Below are 14,552 nucleotides of genomic sequence, written 5' to 3'. Positions count from 1 at the left end.
GTTGTTCCATTTAATTTTTTTCCCTTTTTTTTGTGATAGTTATTGATTTCTTGACTGTAGTTACTGAAGGAAATTAAACCAAGCTGTATTTGGTTTTCTAATTCTATTTGGTGTCCTATTTGTTTAGTTTCCATATTAGATTACGAAATCTCAAATTAGTTTCCAAGTAAATTTTGGTTTACAGCTGTATTTGTTTTAGGAAGTTTTGGAGTTTATAAATACTATCGGCCTAGTAGTTTATTACTTAGAGAGTTGAGTTGAGATTAGCTTTGAGAAAAAATCTCATAGTTGAGATTTGCGAGCTGTCGTGAGTGAAACAACTTGATGTTTGTTATTATTGGATTTTGAGTTAATTAAATTATTGAGTATTTGTTCTTCTCCTCTTCCAACATATTTTTATATGTGTTAGAATTGTTTCTGCTATGTGCACACATTTTTGTGTGACAACAAGTGGTATCAGAGTTTTGTTAGATTCATGAGTAAATGGTTATGTCCTACATTGGTCCGAGAGATAGAGAAAGAGTGGTTAATATGTAAGTAAGGGCCCAAGACCTAATGGTTTAAGTTTTTGGGTCAAAGTTGGATTCCTGACTTACATATTGGGCTCTTTAATGGACTATCTCGAGATATTTCTCCATATTAAATTGGTATTAGAGTTTCAGATTGCAAAATTGGGTTACTCATGGGCAAGTGGATCATTCTCGGAGTTGAACCAGTGAAAAATACTCTTCTTGGTGGTGGACTTGTGACGCCCCACTTCTCCCTAAGGCGAATCGAAGAGTATCCGCGGGACGCCTGCCCAACTCTCGCCAGGATTCAAACAATTCTATTTAAGCTTATTACCAGTCTACACAACACAAGTAAATAACTTAAATATAGTAAATGCGGAAGCGTTCAAACTTAACAATAGTCATCCATTATCCGACCCGCACGTCGGGTGTTCAAAGTACATCATAAATCTCAAATATATATCACGCCCCAAATGTTACATTTCAATTCCAAAAGTACAACCCAAAATCAAAGCATAGCCAAAATATAATAGAATTCTAAGCAAAAGTACATCAGGAGGGTTTCTCCAATACATCTCCGAGTTCAATCTTGTTAAGGAAAACAAATTTACAGGGTGAGCAAAATGCTCGTGAGGCCAAGAACACACATGCAAGCACGTAGTCCAGATAACAGTCCCAAATAACAGTTTAAGAGATAATTACAAGTAATTAATAAAGCCAGTGAAATTAAACAGAAACAATTCAAGGATATAGTAGCTCTCAGGAGCTAAGTTCCACTTGCTGTGTCGATGACATTCATATACCTCCCCGCGGTGACACTCCATTAACCGGGTCAGTATTTCCAATCCGTAGAACTCCACTAACTTCCCATCCGTCCACCGTACACCGTACACCACTCCGGACCCGCACGACATTTATAAGGCGATACTCCACGAGTATACCAAGCAAGATCTCTCAATAGATCAAGCTTATTATGTGAATCTCATGGCTCATCGAGGTTCCCGACCAAGCCCATGCCGACTCGAGTTCCAAGGTCGGCCTATGAGTTTGGGTGTCCCTCATGTACATGTAAATGTCGAGGAGATTCACTCCAACGACGTATGCACTCATAGCATACCAAGTCATGTATACAAGTATTTGATAGGTCCAAGCATGTAATTCAGGATATGTAAGTCTAGCAAGCCAGGCCAAGCATGAATCAATTATTTCAAATGAGTACGAGTGCGATAAAGTACACACTCGACTCCATTTTATCAAAACCAGGTAGATTAAACAAGACAAGCATGTATCAAGTTCACAGGAGTTCAAGTAAACATGCACTTGACACTCACCAAGTAGTAAGTAGTCTCAACCGAAATTTAAGCGTTCACCATGGGATCCTCTTGAGGGTCCTCGTGTGCGCCTGAGCAAATAATAGTGAAGTATCACTCATATATCCCAATTATCAAGGAAGATTGTACACTAGTATAATCTAAGGAAATTTTATGAAAACGAACCTCAATTACTCGTAAATCGGGGTTTAATGGAGTTTCTTAAAGTACACGGGTAATCGAGTTTTCATTTTGAGAAATCAAGTATAAAACGTTCAAGAAATATTGAAGGAATAAGGAGTACTTGAAAACTCCCTTCCCTTGGAATTTGGAAAAACTTTAGGTTTGATACGATATTTTGAAAAATCGTGTCTCACATTTTACATGTCAAAAATTAGAAAACTTGGTGCCGTTGGAAACCTCTTTGAAAGTACTAAAAGTTCTTAGAAGGAACTTTTCCATGATTCTAAAGGGAAGATACTAAAAAATGAGCTCAAAGTTACTGTTTCCGGGCATTCAAGGTTGTGTCGGGGTTGGTTTTTCGCTAACTTTGGAAATCCGGCAAAATTCACACGTTCCGAACCATCCTCTGAAATTTGTAAATCAATTAAAGTTGCAAGTAAGGTTTATAACTGAACAAGCAGATCAAGAATCAGAGTTTCGAGCACCGAGATACGGCAGCTCAAAATTTGGGAAAATTCGAAACTGCTGAACAAATTTCCAGATTTGAGTTTCCGACTTTGGGACTTTAGTTAGGTATCGATATGGACTTGGATTGGTACAAAATTTGGCAGTATAATACTCCTATATAAAGGGTATCCTTCTATCAAAATTCATGGAAAAAAATGCTTTCGGAAAGGTAGTCAACCATCCAACTAAAATTTCGAAAAATCCCTAAGGCAAAACTGCCTTGAGTTTTTCGTTCTTCATTTCCAACATTTGACCCAGAAAATCCTTCAAACTTGGTTCGTTTGTGTAGGCAAAGCCTAAGGAACATTCATGGTACATTTGGTAAGTGTTTATCTCCAAGAAGTTCAATTGACAAGTTCACACCAAGTCAAATATCAAATCTGCCTAGAATTTAGGGTTTTCAAGAACAGGGTAGGTTTAGTATTTTGGTCACAAATCATTCAATTCAGCTCTGAATTGAGAATGATTGGTGGCATTGGAAAACACATTCGTAAAGCTTCAATTTCTCAGAAGAAATCGTTTTGAAATTCAGCACACAACTAGCTCAAATTCGAGCCTCAAGTTGCAGCTTCTGAACTTCGTTCCAGGAAAACGGAGAAACAGAACATTCACCTTTAAGTGGTTGGTACGGGCTGCTCGGATGGAATGTGGGGTTGTATTTTATACCGTTGGAAAGCTGGGAATGTCTAGTTTCAAATGCCACTGACGACACTCGATTTTGACATCGGACTACAGAGTTATGGATGAAACAAGAGAGCTGTCTGAGCATTACGGGAACAGTTTTCCAGATTTACTAGCTTCACGAAATTAATCCATTTGACCAACCAAACCTCAATATTTTTCAATGAAATTTTATACACCATCTATATAACATATATACATCATATACCAGCCATTAAATCCCCAAAATTCTGCAGAAATAGGTACATTCAAAGCAGGGGCAGAATCGGAACTTTTTACCCCATGCACTCCTTGAAGTTTATACTAATAATACACCATTAATCTACCATTTTGAGCACTAAACCAACATTAAATCCATCATCAAGCATGAGATCAGCCCTCAAGACAAAGGTGGGAGTTCATAGAGCCCACCCATTTCATTTTACAGCATAAACAAGCTAACCAATGGCACACTAAAGCTTAATCATGCAATATAACCTCCACAAGATAAGATTCGATGAGTTGATCATTATGTACTTCCTTGGTGTGCAAAGACCAGAAATTTCGACCCCCCTTTTGTCCAAGAAAAACCGTGAAAGCTCCCTTCCTTTATAGCTTAAGATGATCCTCTAGTGTAGAGTTAAGTGTTCTCCAATTTTTGTGTGAATTGGGTGAGTTTTTGTGAGGTTTTGTGAAGAAGAAATGAAGAGCAATGGAGTCTTGAGAGAGGAGGGTGGTGGCCAGCAGTTTTTGGTGAGGAAGAGAGAGGGAAACTGATTTTTTTTTTTTGAAGCTTCATAGAGAAGCTTAATGAATGGTAGCTTGTGTGTACAAAAGTCAACTTTGAATAGTGTAGCGCGCGTTTCGTGCTCAATTCCTTTCGCGTTCGTCTCACTAGTGCACTAAACCTCTAGTACACTTATATTTATACAAATATTATTCACTCTTAATTGTCCCAAAAATAAGGGTCTAAAGCCCTCAATTAAAATCGCGCGTGTGAGAACGCGTACCACCAATTTAAGCGCGATAACGCGAAACCTTCGAGAAATCCCTATAATGATTGTACTACTAACTATCACTTGAGTACATAAACTTAAAATTACATATTTTAGGACCATTGTACAAGTCTCCAATTTTCCAAACTTATTGTACTCTCAATCGGTTAAAATTTTCCAAACGCGTTTTCACTTTTTCACTAAACAAGCTTCTAAGAAAAATAATTTTTGAAACGAGACACTTTAAAAATATATCGAAGCTATAATACCATGTACTTAAGTCTAATAAGGCTAGAAAATATTATTCGTGGCAAAAATTCAAATAAATAATTAATTTAGCCAAAAATAGAGATTTAAAAATAATAGTTTTTTTTTTGAGTCTTCATAGGACCAAAGTGTCAAAGAGTTTGGTTGCTGTTAGACTAGGTGCGCCATGGGTTTGGCAGGCGTCCGGTTGGTGTTAGACCAAGAAGCCAAAGGTTGGCAGGGGTCCAGAATGCAATTTAAATGTTAAAGAAGAGTGGGTCCATATTTGGGAGAAAATGTGACTTTAGGTGATAAGGTGGGCGTGCGTTGAGTATTAAAATGGGTTCTTAGAAGGGCTTGTAAATTTGGGTTTAACATGGGGGTTACTCATGAAGGGAAAGATTTGTTAGATTCATGAGTAAAGGGTTATGTCCCACATTGGTCCGAGAGATGGAACAAGAGTGGTTAATATGTAAGTAAGAGGCCAAGACCTAATAGCTTAAGATTTTGGATCAGAGTTGGGTTCCTGACTTACATATTGAACTCTTTGATGGACTCCCTCAAGGTATTTCTCCCTATCAAATTATTAATAAAGAAAAAGATGTGTGGTTGAGAAATTGTAGAAGTTGTGAGTGCACATGAAGGTGAAAAATTTGTGATTCAAGAAGAAATCTCATGTGTGGTTGAGAAAAAAGGTGAAGTCATTGATGAAATTAAAGATGTGCCATGAAGATCATGGCAACATAGAAATTGTTAATTTTGTCAAGACCGATGAATTTTTTGAAGAGAAACAAGTAATGGACTTGGTTAAGATCAATTGTGAGGTGGACAAATTAATTGAAAATTGTGATACTGCTAAAGTTGATGCAATTGTTAATGTGAAAAAAATAAAGGAAAATATGATGATGTTAAAAACATGGATGAATTAAATTATGGAGTATCTAATGGAGTATGGGTGAGTATGATTGAATTTTTTGACAAGAGTGATCAATCAAAGAAATTGTTCGAAAAGTATAAGATTCGTTCATTACCACGTGTAAAGATGAAATCAAAGACTAATCATAAGTTGGGGTTGAATCTTGTGTCTACTGCAACTGAATTTTCTATGGAGATTCAAGCTCGAGATGGAGTTGGACCTGTTTCAATGAAGAGTTTGGTTTAAGGGAGGCAATGAAGGAAATTAAACTAAACTGCATTTGGTTTTCTAATTCTTTTTGGTGTCCTATTTGTTTAGTTTCCATATTAAATTAGGAAATCTCAAATTAGTTTCCAAGTAAATTTTGGTTTACAATTGTATTTGTTTTAGGGAGTTTTGGAGTCTATAAATACTATTAGTCTAGTAGTTTATTACTTGGAGAGTTGAGTTGAGTTTAGAGATTACGTTTGTGAAAAAATCTCATAGTTGAGATTTGTGAGTTGTCGTGAGTGAAACAACTTGATATTTGTTATTGTTGGATTTTGAGTTAATTAAATTATTGAGTATTTGTTCTCCTCCTCTTCCAACATAATTTTATATGTGTTAGAATTGCTTCAGCTATGTGCACACATTTTTGTGTGCCAACAGTTACAAATCTAGATGTTTCTATATTATACTAGGAGGGGTTCACCGCGCATATGCGCGGTGTCAAATTATATAGGTGATATGCCCAGCGTAAAGCTCATTGTAGCTGTATTTTTTTTCTTGAAAACAAAATAGATAATTCATAATTAGTAGTAACGACTTAAATAACTTGATAAAGAAGTATAGTTAAAATATTACAAATTATTGTAAGTCGTATGCATAATTAGCTATTAAAAAAACATTCATGGTATGGATACATATATTTTTTGATAGAACATGGCAATAATTATAACAAAGTAATGACGGATTAATATTGAGCCAATTGTAAACAGTATCAGTTTATAAAGGGTAAAGAGAGAACTTGATGAACATTGGAGTAGAAATTATATAAGCCTCATAAAACACAAGGTAGGGCACTACCGAGTAACAACAACTTTTTGTGATTACATCTTTAACAGACTTTATTTGTGAAGCAACAATATACATTGGCAAGTAGAACACAAAAATAAGAATTCCATGGGTAAAAGAACAGAAGGATGATGCAAATGACTTCCCTTATCTTGGCCCATAATGCATACTGAATATCATCTATTAATCAGATTGGCATTAAAATGTCATAATCATCCAGTCTCATAACAAATTGATTCAGATAAGTGTGTCCAACACAATCGACTTTTTAATTAAGAAACAAAAGGTTCATGGTTTTGAGGATACAAAGTTATAATAAAGCAAGCATGGCAATTTGCATTAGATGTTCGCTTGGTGAAAACATGGAAGAAATCAAGGAAAGTGCATCTAGTAATCCAGCAAGTGGTACAATGAACTGATGCATACTATAACAAGAAGCTTCAAGATAGCCATCACAATTACAGTTCAATCCTTCACATCCAAGTCATCAATATTTGGACATTCACGTCATGCAATAAGCTCTTTACTTGATCCCATAGTCAGTGATCAACAACAATGAGAAGATGTTTGTTAACACCTTTTCACCTATACTTGTCTATCGTGAAACCAAAGAATTAAGAAAAGGAACAGTGAATAAGTATTGATTGATGTATTATTCTAGCCTCTAGAATTCAACTGTAAAATCATCGTTGAGACTAACCAAACGGACAGTTAAAATGTCCAATTGAGTGCTAAATCAGACTTTTGAGAACCAAAAGAGAATATCGTAAGCAGGCTATGATGCCAAGAAATACCAAAACAAGCTAAAAGTTTTCTCACTTAATAAGCATATTGAGTTCCATAGAACAAAATTGCCAAAATTGTCACATCATTCGCCATAAATGGTTCCGAGATCCTCCATCTAACAACATTCTAATCACCATGTTTCCTGGTCTCATTTCACATTTCCATGTCCAAATAAATTCTCTCAATAGCAAACCTAAAGTAAAAAAGTTTCTATGAGGCACAATACTTGGGCAGTATTTAATCCTCCAAGAACGAGCATCTCTAGAAAACAGATACCTCAACCAATTCTATGCTTTGACAAAAAAAAAAAAAAAACCAATTCTATGCAGACATGCATATGAGAAAGCAAAGAGAAAATAAGCAAAAGCAAGATGACAAGGATATATAGTTCTCATACTGAGTTACCAAAGGACAGAAAGGATAACCCTCAATGTAAAGTTAAGTCAGTAAATTGAACTAAAACCTAGCATTCTATGCTAATTTGTTATTTTCTCTCTTGCTTTCCATTGATGCTTCTTTTAACAAAGCCACAGCAACTATCCAATTGAAAACATGTAAAGGACAAATGCATGGACACACAAGCCACCTCAATACAAAAACATGTAAATGACAAATACATGGACATATAAGCCACCTCAATACAAGTGTCACCATGACAATAGTTGCAATAGCCCCTCAAACCATACTCATTTACCAAGAAACTTGTAAATCTCTACTAACATCAACAAGGATAAATTCACCATTAAATATAAGTCTCAAACTTTCTTATCATTAAAAGAGAGACTCCAAACCTTTCTAGGTTAGTCACTTACAATTGACAAAGCATCAAGAACTGAAGGGTGCAATAGCATAACTATTCTAGGTCCAATAGTAGAACTCAGAGGATCCACGCCAAACAAAGAGCTAAGTAGAAGCCTTTCCAGTTCCACACCTGTTCATCTCAGCAATGGCTACCCTCTAGGGCATATCCATGGGTGATGAAAGAGTATAAGCAAACCGCATAATCCTCTAGTTGCAAGTGAATCATGGTAGTCCTGAATCCTTTCTCCAAAAGAGCAATCTTCGAATGAGGAGGCTTCAAGTCCAATATGTTCTGATCTGACAAGTCCCATAGACTTTGAATTAGAGTTCACCGCGTTGATGAGAGTGCAAACTCCTTATAAATATATATACAGACAACCAGACAGATAGAACACTAGTTCAGTACAATCTCAAGATCTCTAAAAGAGATCAATAGGCATGGTCGTAATCATCAAATATAGAAAACTACAAGTCGTAACTTAGGAAATCACGAACATTGAATTCTTGTTCTAGCATGTCTTGATCATCATCAGCTCAGGTGTAAAACATTCTCAAGAGCAAGAAAACCGAACCATTACCATAATCCAGGCTAGTTACTTAGACATCTACAGATTACAATTTAAGGCCACTAATTGCATGAAATAATTTAAGAATCCCAATAAAGATCTTATTTCAATTTCTGTGATCGTACTTAAGCTATCCGAGACACAAAAAGAAAAAAGAAAAAAGGACTGGCGACAGATGGATCTAAGGTTTTTCTGTAACAAATTAGCAAGTTCTACCAAATCATCTTCAAAGGTAACATGCCATTCCTTTAAGTTCTTTCCTGCATAAAAACTTCAACACAAGTTGAAGGTCTGCATTACAATCATCTCTTTGAACCTATCAATTGGAATGCCACCTTCATGCTTCTCACAAAATTTTTTGTTTAGGCTAACCTCAATTAAGTTCAATTTTACAAAGTAAAATAAGCAATTGTAAGGTTCAATATTCCAGGCTTAACCTCACTGAGATGTTACAAATCTAAGAGAACATCATGTTTTTTAAATACATACTCAAGTAAACCAAATCTGATTTTTCTAATGAGAATTTCCAAGCTATTAAACATTGCAGTTTATCATTAAAGAGGCAAAACTACAGTTATGCAGCAATTTAATTCCTTTTTTAGTCAAGGAATAGAAAATTTAAGGTGTTTAATTAAAATAGTAACTTACTCACAATTTCAAGTGGGTGCTTAGAATTTAATATTTGAGATATAGAAAGGGACCAAAAAGTGCTCAAGGTGCTGAAATAAGAAAAGAGGTTTTCTGGATTATTATGAGATGAAGGGCTAAATGGATACCTGAACCCACTTGAAGTCACTGTAACACCTCCGGAATTTGCATATATGTCTGGGAGTATAACAACTCCCTTCTTTGTTAATATTTGTAAATTAAAGCCAAGGTTAGTTAAGTTGCTTCACTGCACAAGTTATTTTGCTCCGAGACACTGCCTTTTGACCTCGCATACTAACCTCATCTGCTTCTGGATCAATACGATGATTAGCTACATCGATTATAAATTTGGCTTTAATATCTGCATTATCCCTTCAATCAATTCAAATGTCCATTTGTATTGTAAGTAATAAAATCACATAAAAGCAAGATATCAAGTGTCGGACAAAATCTATGTTAAGGCTAGAAGAACCACCTATTGATAACACCTTCGAGGGCTGCTGGAATAAGAATATCATAGTCTTCAAGTAAAATAGAATTGGGATCAACACTGTCAGCACCACTCCGTGGTTTTCCCTGACATGCTTCCATAGATTTGGTACGTCAATTCCCTTACCGTGCTTATGGCTCTTGTTATATCACTTATGCCAATTACATTTTCCCCTTGTTCACTGATAAGTTGAGCAGCCCTGGATCCAACATTACCAAATCCCTGAAATCAAGAAGAAAATTCTATGATCATATGACATTCGATAATTTTTTACTTTTTAACTCGCTTTCTCTTCTCACGAGTCATGAGACATTTTGTGATGTAACTTCTAAGTCCCCAAGGAAGGCTCTTTGAATGAGCTTGTAGTTTCAACAAAATGCATCCCACAGTATTTGAGCATATCAGAAACTAAAGGTACACTTGAAACTACAAATGCATCCCACAGTATTCAAACATATTATAAACTGAAGGCACACTTCCCAGTGGTGTTACCTGTACAACAAATCATTGCCTAGCGATACTCTTTCCATATTCATTAAGCAGCACTTTAGTTGCAAAGAGTACTCCCCTTCCTGTTGCTACATCTCTACCGAGGGATCCACCAAGATCCTGTCACCAAAGAATTTTAATTTCTTACAATAAATAAAAGTGGAAAATTTTTTGAGGTTCAATGTGACGACCCCACCTCCCCCTAAGGCGAACCAGAGGGTTCGGCGGGCCGCCTGCCCAGCTCTCGCCGGGACTCAGTCGCTCACTACAGTCCTCAACCCAATTACAATATAAATCTCAAAATTACATCAAATTCTCCAATGGTTACATATTACAAATGCAGCGGAAACTGATTCCAATCGTGGAACGTATACTTACATCCATATCAATTTCAAATATTTATACAAGACCAACTCGTACATAAAATAGATCCAAACTTAAACTATACACGATATAAGCCATCCAGTCACGTGAATAAGCACTCCAAGCTTTTCTTCGCCTTGAGCCCTGTGGGGGGGCAAATAAAACATTTTTGGGGTGAGCTAGAAGCTCAGCGAGTAACCATTAAAACAGTAATCAATTCAATTTCACAGTCGTTCATTTCAGTGATGTCATGATTTCAAGATCAAATGTACATTTATTGCTCTCGTGAGCCAGCGAAATCGTTGTACTTAAACACCCAACGCTCCAAACAAACATTACACAGTAAACAGTCAGTGGGGAGCCATTTGCTCCAGATGAACAGTACACAGAGGTGGAGACGTTGGTGTTCAGCACACGAATTCCAAGCACTCATTTAAGCCAAAACATGTCATGGGCCACATGCAAGTACTCATGATATGCAATCAAGTAAATAGTGCAAGAAACGGTTCATAAGAAGCTTTAACAGTAGTTTGGGGTCACTCACCTCCACGGCTCAGAAACCATCCATCATGTATCATTGCCTTGCTCAACTCCAAGCCTTAGATCACAAACCCAATGCAAACAAGTCCCTTCAAAGTTCGGACAGCACTTCCCCTACGTTTGCTAACTTTTCCAGCCATCATGGCTTCATTATTACTCCAGCCAGTCCCAAAGTCACACAAATAAGTTCATCTAATATCCATTCAGCAATCTCCAAGTAGTACAAAGACAAGTCAAGCTAGGGAAAAGTCCGGAAATGAAGGTTAAGCTCAAAACCAGAGAAACAGTTTTGACGTCATAATGCGGTAATGGCACAACTCTCACTACAATTATCGGTTGGGGGTGTAAGACCCACCGTTTCGAATCTATGAAACAGGGCTACAACAATGTAGAAGGTCACTCAATCCAGTTCCTAGCCCAACTAGGTCAAAAATGCCAAACACTAAACCAGAATCACCAAAACAGGTTTGCAAAACACAGAAAACTGTAATCGGTATATCTCAGACCATACAAGTCCAAATGCCGAAATTCCAAAGGCATATGTTAGCTAAGACATCCAGCTACATTTCATCAGAAGACACCAACTCCAAAATCCAAACCAATTCCAGTCAAAATGGCCAATTACTATCGCAGTTTTCGCATTCTGCTCAATGCAGAACAGCTACAGTAGAAACGGCATAACTCACTCCACACTCATCCAAATGACCTGAAATTTTGCAGGCATCTCAATCATATCAATACCTACAACTTTCATGTTTTGAGTAAAGTCAAATTCGGCCTCTAACCCTATGATCCAAAACCGGACAGAATTGGGGATTTAAGAACCCTAACTTTTCAATTTTCACACCAAATCCAAAATTGGTTGCATTTATCCACCTTTCACACCCACTAGAGTCATTTTAGTCCATTGCCAATCATCACCAACAACCACACCATCATAATCCAATTAAACCAAAAAAATCATCATAAAATGGAAAACTTCACCAAAACAAACCAAATCAAGAAACAAATCATATATTCCTTCTCTCATGCCCCCATTAAGCACAAAATAAGTATCATTAGAGGTAGTAAGGTGTTTCAAGCTTCACTTACCAAGAACCAAGAGAGAGGAGGATGTTGGGCACCTTAATCCTTCAAACAAAGTTCACCTCTACACTCACTAACACTAGAAGATAGGATTTTATGGAGTGAAATGGATGGAAGCAAATGTTTTTGGTTGATTTGCACCAAGTAGAAGCTTGAAAATTGAAGAAATCTCCTTCCTTTCTTGCTCAAGGTGGCTGGCCAACAAGGAGAGAAAAATGGTGATTTTTTGGTGAATTTTGGATATTTAATCCCTTGGTCAAATAAGTCAAGACAATGAATAGTAATTCTTAAAAGTTCAACCAATAAGAAAGTGACATGTGTCACTCTATTAAATGCATCCTTATCATTCTTTTCTCTCTCACATCAATCACTTCACACACCCTACTTATCTCTTAATACCCGATAAACTTTTAACAGTATCCGAAACTTAACCTTATTGGCCGAATTTTTCCGAACTTTTCGCACTAGTGGGTCCCACGTCCAATATATATCCTTAATTTTCTAAAAATTCACCAATGCTAGAAAAATCATCTTAAAACTATAATTGCTCATAAAATCCACCCAGATAATATTTCTAAGCCAGAAATGCAAAAATTATGCAATTAAAGGAACTAAAACCCTAGGAAAATATTAGGGTTTTTTTACGGGTTCTCACACTCTTTTTTTTCTGGGGCGTCACATTCAAAATCTCAGAAATCAAAGAAGCTCATTGATCCTTATACATTTGGAATTGGATAATTGACTACAGGTTTTCTAGTTACTATTGCAGGCGAATAGCCATGGAATTTAGAGTACTCATCCAGTATCCAAGCCATTGTTTGCTCAAATGCGAGACATTTCAAATCCAGTTAATTGGATGAGCTTCATAGACAATGTTGTGTTGATCACTATCTTTTTCTCCAAAAGCAAAAATGTCACCTAGATATGTACTCCAATCATATCATATTGTCGAAAGCCAGTTTTGCACTGACCTGTGCATTTGTTCCCATATCAGGCGCAGGAACATCAGTGTGAACTCCAATCAAATTATTCTTAGTGCCGCTAGTGTAACTCAAAATTTTGGTCAATGACTAACTTGAAATGGAAGTTCCTGATTCCTACAAGAGAAATGTATTAATTCATCAAGTGCTGAAAACCCAATGAAGAAAGGGAACTGGAAGAACTGAAGCAAATAGAAAGACATTTTAAAGATGAAAAAATCTATTTTAAACAACTGATCTTTTTAGTTACCATATGCATTGCTTTTTTTGAGCAGGAGATCAACAAAACACCTGCATGAAAGACACCAAAAAAATGACTAAAAAGAAAACTCGAAAAGAGCAAATGCCAAAGAAAATGGCTAAAAAGAAAAGCATACCATCATTTGAGGTCTGAAGAGAGTAATTTAAAGGCAAAAATTAAATTAGAATAATAAAACAAAACTTACATTTTCCCTTCGGAGTTGTCTTTCATGGGTGGTTATTTTTCCTCCCTGCTGTAGAAGAAATCCAAGAAAGGCAAAACCAAAAAAGAAAAATGGAACAATTAAAAACCAAGTAGGTACAAAAAATAAAATAAATAAATATCTAAAAGCTAACTAATCATCAATTATTCACCATCTTAGACCATATTAAAAGTTTTTCTTGGAACTAAAAATAAAAAATCAAATAGTAGAAATAAAATTGAAATGAAAAAAAATACATTAATCACGGAAAGAAAGGGGAAGAAAAATTACCATATCTGTACTCTACAAGTTCGCATAGACAGTGAAGACGAAATATTGAACTTCCCCTTCCTCGCTGTTTCAGAAAAAGACACGAAAGAGTGAGGGAAAAATTGGTTGTTTTTAGCCAAGGAATATATAAGACCAATTTTATTTCATATGGAGTTCAAAGTTCCATGGATATTTTGCTGGAGTTTCAAAATTCATCAAGAATTAGAAAAGCCACTTCCAATGTCCCTTGTCAGAGAATTCAAAATTAAATGGTGGACAGGATTCAATCAGGAATTCGGAGATCAAGCAAATGTGATAAGATTTCTAACAACTGGAGAAAAGCTCAAATGGACAAAAGATTCAACCACTACTTTGTCGCCCACTCCAACGACAATGCCACCCAAGCCAACTATTATTCTACCTAATCCAACCACTCCGAAGAAAAAAGATAAAGAAAAAGTGACAAGTATGGCATCCGAGGCATTTTCAAATGACTTTCTGATGAAAAAGATGATGCAGAATCCCGAGATGCTTAAAGAATATTTGGACTATCTACAAAAGCAAGATAAGGATGACAAAAGCGACAAAATAGAGGAGTCAGCAGGCTCATCAGATTCAACTTTTGATCCGTTTGGAGGACAAGACCCAATAGGCGGACAAGACCCCGAAGACTTTTAGAAAAAGATGTCGGCCATTCAACAGAAAAAGAAG

At 36.3% G+C, this 14,552-nt stretch overlaps 1 pseudogene; it reads right to left on the bottom strand.

Annotated features, from left to right (window-relative positions):
• Positions 1 to 7,964: 7,964 nt before the first annotated feature.
• Positions 7,965 to 13,600, bottom strand: LOC113739173 (glutamate dehydrogenase B-like; annotated as a pseudogene).
• Positions 13,601 to 14,552: the final 952 nt, after the last annotated feature.

Source organism: Coffea arabica, chromosome 4c, assembly GCF_036785885.1.
Source record: "Coffea arabica cultivar ET-39 chromosome 4c, Coffea Arabica ET-39 HiFi, whole genome shotgun sequence".
Lineage (NCBI taxonomy): Eukaryota > Viridiplantae > Streptophyta > Magnoliopsida > Gentianales > Rubiaceae > Coffea > Coffea arabica.
The sequence above is the reverse complement of the archived record's forward strand: the minus strand, read 5'-3'. Positions and strand labels throughout refer to the sequence as shown.